The sequence below is a fragment of the Haemaphysalis longicornis genome, unplaced genomic scaffold, assembly GCF_048455015.1.
Source record: "Haemaphysalis longicornis isolate Haplotype H1 unplaced genomic scaffold, Haemaphysalis longicornis Haplotype H1 scaffold_2, whole genome shotgun sequence".
In the NCBI taxonomy this organism is placed as follows: domain Eukaryota; kingdom Metazoa; phylum Arthropoda; class Arachnida; order Ixodida; family Ixodidae; genus Haemaphysalis; species Haemaphysalis longicornis.
In genome coordinates, this window is record NW_027526295.1 from 157,450,364 (window position 1) to 157,456,228 (window position 5,865).

At 44.0% G+C, this 5,865-nt stretch overlaps 1 long non-coding RNA gene across 1 annotated transcript; it reads right to left on the bottom strand.

Moving 5' to 3' along the window:
- Positions 1-701: 701 nt before the first annotated feature.
- Positions 702-3,644, bottom strand: LOC144167468 (uncharacterized). The gene is made up of 4 exons (XR_013322004.1): positions 3,415-3,644; positions 2,292-2,373; positions 1,736-1,822; positions 702-1,077 (listed from the first exon to the last, which is right to left on the bottom strand). It is a non-coding gene; the product is annotated as an uncharacterized LOC144167468 (long non-coding RNA).
- Between the last annotated feature and the right edge of the window lie 2,221 nt (positions 3,645-5,865).

Below are 5,865 nucleotides of genomic sequence, written 5' to 3' on the forward strand. Positions count from 1 at the left end.
GAAACCAAGCTTGAGTGAAAACATGCACTTGATAGCATATTTCAAAAGGACGCCAAAGTTATGATAACATAGCCTTAAGCCAAAAATTATTGTCTGACAACCAAGGCCATGATTATCAAAAGAGAATTGCAGTACATGCACACATATTTGCGCATTTAACAGGAGCACATTTCCAGAAGTTTGGCATCGGTAGTTTTGAACATTCACATTTATTATTATGAAACACCTGTGGGCTATTTATTAAAAAGCAAAGCTGCGAACCACCCCAACGTTATTATCGTTCCTTAATGAGTATTAGACGAGTGCGGATTCCTGGGCGAATTGGTGTTTCCTAGATTGCTTTAGACTTCCAGGTAAAAATCGGTTTATTCATATATCCTTATTAAAGCTATTTAATAAATGTTGCGTGAACAGTTTCACAAACATGGCCAAATTTACAAATTATTTACCTCAATATTTGCACGGATGTATGCAAAGCATTCCGAATTGTTTGGATACTGCCATTGAACAATTTCAGACGAATTCGAGTTTGAGCTACATTTATAAGATGGTTCTCAGGGGTGCACTTTCCCAGTACAGCGTTGTTGTCGTGGTTCCCCACAGAAAAAATGCAGAATGTGGGAAAGTAGAAAGAACATTTATTACAAATTCACTTTTTCATACAAAGCAGTGTTTATGGCTATATTCCCTACATTCTCCGTTTCACTCAGTCTAATATTACACTTGGAATTCACTCGTCTTTACGAATCCATCTTTACACTTCCATCTTAGGTTCCTCTTTACAGTTCCACCCGAGTTGTGATTCCCACGCCAAGTTATCGTTTTTTATGCAGCACTAACAAGTTTCTAGGCCGATTGCAATCTGTCTTTTGGACAAACTTTAAATGGTATCTATAGTTTCCTGCATGAAAAAAGGCGCTTGGAAAAATTCAGAGATAAGCTTCGCAATTTACGTAGTACACAAGATGGCACAAAATCAGGGCACGGTGAAGATTTCCCTGCTTGTTCCCTGCTGCCGCAGATGGAGGTATATATGTGAGGGGCCGTCACTTGGATTTCCCCACCTTGAAGAGCCATCTACAGAAAATTTCAGAAAAAGAACAAAATCCAGTGCAACCATAAGCCCCTCACACCAAACCACAGGCATGTGAAGTACGAAAAATATATTGCACGGAAATGAAGACGGAGACCAGAGAATGAAATGAAAGGCCACACCAGAGGAGTGATTTACGTCCTTTCCTAATAATTTCACATCATTTCAGTAATCGTTACCCAGAGTAATTTGGCCGCATTGTTCAGAACAACGCGACGCCACTATAGTCATACCGGCCAACCTTCCCGAATTTTAATCGTGCCGTGTTCCAGTTTATGTCGCGAAATGTTTCTGCATGCTCACCCAGAACAGGCAGAAACTTTGGGCTACGAGATAAACTGACATACATTTGCAAAAGAGAAAACAAAAACGTTTCCGCGCCTTCATATGGAATCACTCGTACACGCAACAGAGCGAATGTCGCACTAAACCCAGGAAACGTGCTTTCACGATGCTGACGCCACCTGCGTCACATTTTTGGCTGTACTTAAACATCCTCCTCCCCCCCCCCTCCCCCTTGAACTGGCAGTTTCATTTTGAACAAGGATCCCACGTGGAAGCCAAAATATTTTCGATTTAAGTAAAGTGTTCTTATCGGTGGTTTCTTCTTCGGCTATCAGTAAAAAGGAATCGCCAACTTACATTTTTTCTTCGTCCAGATGTGTTGTGGGAGAGGATACATCTAGAACTTGCACCGATCTTCAAGTGGCATTCCCAGGAGGTCTGTACCTGTAATGACTCGAAGGGTTATTTGGGTTAAAATGTAATAGGCTTTAGAGCTGGGCAGTTGGTATACATTCATAATGAAAGAACACCTCAAACTTGACAAGACGAAGAAAAGAACACAAAACAAGCACTCACTAACAACTGGAGATTTCTTACAGAGCTATTTTAGAAAAAGAGTTCTTGTTGGCTCTGCAAAACCACGCATCCTATAGAATAGCTAGAGTTGCTGAAAAACTACAAAGCTCCATGCTGAGGAAATCGTTATGTGAATTCATAACGTTCATGTAGTAACGAACTGATAGAAAGAATCACTAAACATGAGGCAAAATAAGATACGAAATATAACATCATAACACTTGAAGAAAGGCCTCGCATTTTTACAAGTGAATCATACTTTTGTCTGTGCAGGCCTGGGTGCCATCTTTACAAAGAATATTTGAATGAATGTGTTTTAGTTATTGCATTTTCATACCGTTGTTTCCGCTGAAATCAGACTTCATTTCAACTTGTGGCATACGCAGGGGAGTCCTGGTTGTCAGCTCAAGGAACACTGCCTGCAAGAAAAAACAGTAGTGCTGATAAGTCATAGCATAGGTAGCCAGATGCAACCACACTTTTTGAACAGCCAGGATCCGATGAGGGTGCAGAACCCATTTTTACACCTGCACCTGTCTCTGTGTAATTCGTCACAATTTCTGTATCATCAAAAAACAACAATCAAGGAGCCTGCATGCTCGCTCATACATAGCATCATTTTGTAAAGTCGCTTTACTGCACTACACTAGGATCACGCGAGACAATCATTTGCCCTGCAATACCAGGCGAATAAATAAACGGCTGATTTGTGCGAATGAGAATAATAAACCACTTAACATGGTGGAAATGGCCCGCTGTCTCAAAATGACTAGCACCAAATTTACCCACTCAAGGAAAAGAATGAAAAAAATGAGGAGTGTCGTACATACGAAAACTTTTTATTGTGCCGTAAGGCAAAGTTTCACAAAAAAGAGGCTTGTGCTAGACAAAAGTGAGTTTAGAAATTTCGGGCAGCATTTAGTGGACTACTTTTCTGCAGCACACACCTTGTGTTTATCCGGATATATTACTACAAGACCAATAAAATGAACACCATTCCGAATATATGCAGCGAGAAAAATGAAAATTTTCCGACGACTGAAACAAAATGATAATACCCAGAGAATAGCGCGATAATATAAGACTTCAATGGGAAAAAATCCAATTATTCAAACAGAGCTACCTGGCAATTACATGGCCCAATAACTCGTCAAGTGCGCCCGATGCAGCGAACAGCGTAAACAAAACGCTCAACACATGACGAAGGCGCGCAAACAGAGCAGAAAGCAGGTCACGGGCGCCGTTATCTGTGCTTTCCCGATCGTCCGCTCTAGTCTGACGCAACGAACGCAAGCCCGTGATTTCATTCAATTGCCGTCGCGGACAACCGAAAACGTCCAGCGAAGCAACCAGTCATGTAACGAAAATTCCTCTCGAATGCTGCAATTTCAAATTGAAAAGCCCCCAGCAAAAAGATACATCCAATGAAAACACCGAAACCGTCACGGGAATATACTCACCGAGTTCGCTTTCACTGGCGCCGGGGCATTGGTCCAACATGCGAACTTGATGCTGGTCGTAGAAGAACGGGCCGTGAAGCGCTGCCAGTCACAAATGGGCTCGCCGCAGCCTCCGCGACTCACGCCGACAAATAAGTCTTGTTACAGCAATCCTCGCTTCATCGTAGGGGTATCACAGCGGTTAAAAGGCTCGAGGGGCGCGAAAACGCGGCCACCGGGCCTGCCGGCGCCGCCATTTCTCTATATCCCATCATGCAACGGAGAAATCAACGGCCGCCGGGAGAGAAGGCGCGACGAACATCTCTTAGAGGTTACAGGGCGTTTTATAGGTTACAACGTAGAGGTTACATGTCAGAGTTTGTTGATGTAACCTATAAATCATTATTGTAACCTATAAATCGCTTTTAACCTCACGCTTGTAACCCTTAGAACGGACTGGGATAAAGAAAACATCAAAATGAATTCATTGTAACCTTTATTTTATAGGTTACTTCCGTTTAGAAGTTACATTATGGGTTACCCGGATTAGAGTGTAAGTGCACACAGCCCACACCTCCCACCCCTTTCTTCCCCATATTTCCCCATCCCTGACTTGTGACAAAACCTGATCACCACTTACCACCTGGACGCCCAGCTACTTCTGGCATCCAGGACATCGGTCGTCCGGATACCGCTTAGATTCCCAGACTAGATAGCCATTCTTCATGACTCAATAAATGTTTCGCACTGCTGCTACTACTACTACAACACCGTGCAGTCGCAGTCCTTCCGGTATGACATCTCAAGGCTGTTATTACCTCGGATGAATATGAATTGGATTATATAACATACACTGTCAGGTCTAAAGCTTCAAAGAACCCCCTAAATGCGTACGCACTTTAAGGGCTCCCCTTGTCGTAGCTCGTTGGCTGTCACAATCGCTAGCGACTGCCGGAATCAGGCAGCGCAGCCTGACGGCGTTACGGCGTAACATACCCTAACAGAGGTTTCGAAGAACAAGCGGTTTATATAGTCATAACCGTTGAAAACTCCTGAACCACTGGCACTTGTAATAGATCTATCTACCCTTAGTTTAGCGCAAAGAAAACTGAAGGTAAATTTGAGGCAAAGTCTGTGTATATAACCGGCAGCCTCTGCGTCTATTTAGTTAGGAACGCCCATTGGGTTGGTTTTTACGGTAGTAATTGAAAAACGTGGCCGCCTTAAACGACGCGTTCGAAACTGCGCAGTAAGGTGCTGGCACATGCGGGATGAGAGCAAGCACAAAAATTATAGAACTCCCGCTCGCGCTTTTCCAGGCAGGAGGCGCGCGAGCACTGCAAAGGCGGGAAATTTGAATTACATTAGACAAACTTCCTTTCAATTCATCGGGAGAGGGCTGGAACAGGGAGGTGAAGAGCGTGATGGGTGGTAGGAGTGAGCAGATAACAACGCCACAGCCCATTAAGGCGCATCACTGCGTTGAGTGGAATGACTAACTTTTTTGTGTCCGCAATTAAAAATACCACGAAATTGTCAAGCGGGCGCACTTTACCATGCGCAAGCGAGCGCAGGCCTCGCGGCGACCTCCCGGAAGTTAAAAAAACCAAGAAAATGCCGAGCACTTGTGTATGCGTGCCTCGCGGCGAGCACCCCGCGTGCCCGGCGCAAGTTTGTCAAGCTAAGCATACCCACTTTGGTAAACGAAAAACTCCAGCCGTTGTCGTAATCGTGGTAACACTTCCTCGGAACGAGGAAGCCACGTCATAGCGTACGCCCCTCCAATGCGATAATCAATGATGATCACTTACAAAAAAATGAAAGCAGCTCACACTTATGACAACAATGATGGAGTAAGAGTCGTTCCGGGAGCAAAAAAGAAGCAAATCGGCTGCAATCGCGGACTTAAACCTTAGTGATGGTCGTGCAGGTTGCATAAACTTTCGCTACGTTCAAGTCTGACGGCTTAGTGAGAGCTTCCTACATTTCTTGCTTTGTCTCTCCATTCCTTAAGTTAACTGTCTTAATCTGGTTGTATTTACGTCTCTTGGTAGCCACCCCCTTACCTTGGTGATACACGGTTGGTCAGTTCTCCCCATTACATGTTCAGCCCAAGTCCACATCAGTCGTAATTTAAGTTACGATGTCTTCCACCTGTATTTGTTCTTTTTTTTACACGGTGCTCGTTTCCGATCCATAAGCGTTATTCATATCGTGCTTCCGTTTATTGCTGGTTGGGCTGACCTAAAATTTTCTTCAAGGCGCTTGTGCGGTGCCGACTAAGTCATCAGCTTCAGGACGCATTGATTGATTAACTTTTTTTCAGTGACCGAGGTCACCTACCGTTCATTATTTCAGCGCGCTTGCCGAATGACTCCCAGCCCATATTATTTCTATGCCGGATTTCCTTCTTGGGTTTGGGATAACCACGGACAACTTGTCCAACATTCTTATGACATATTCGTCCATCTT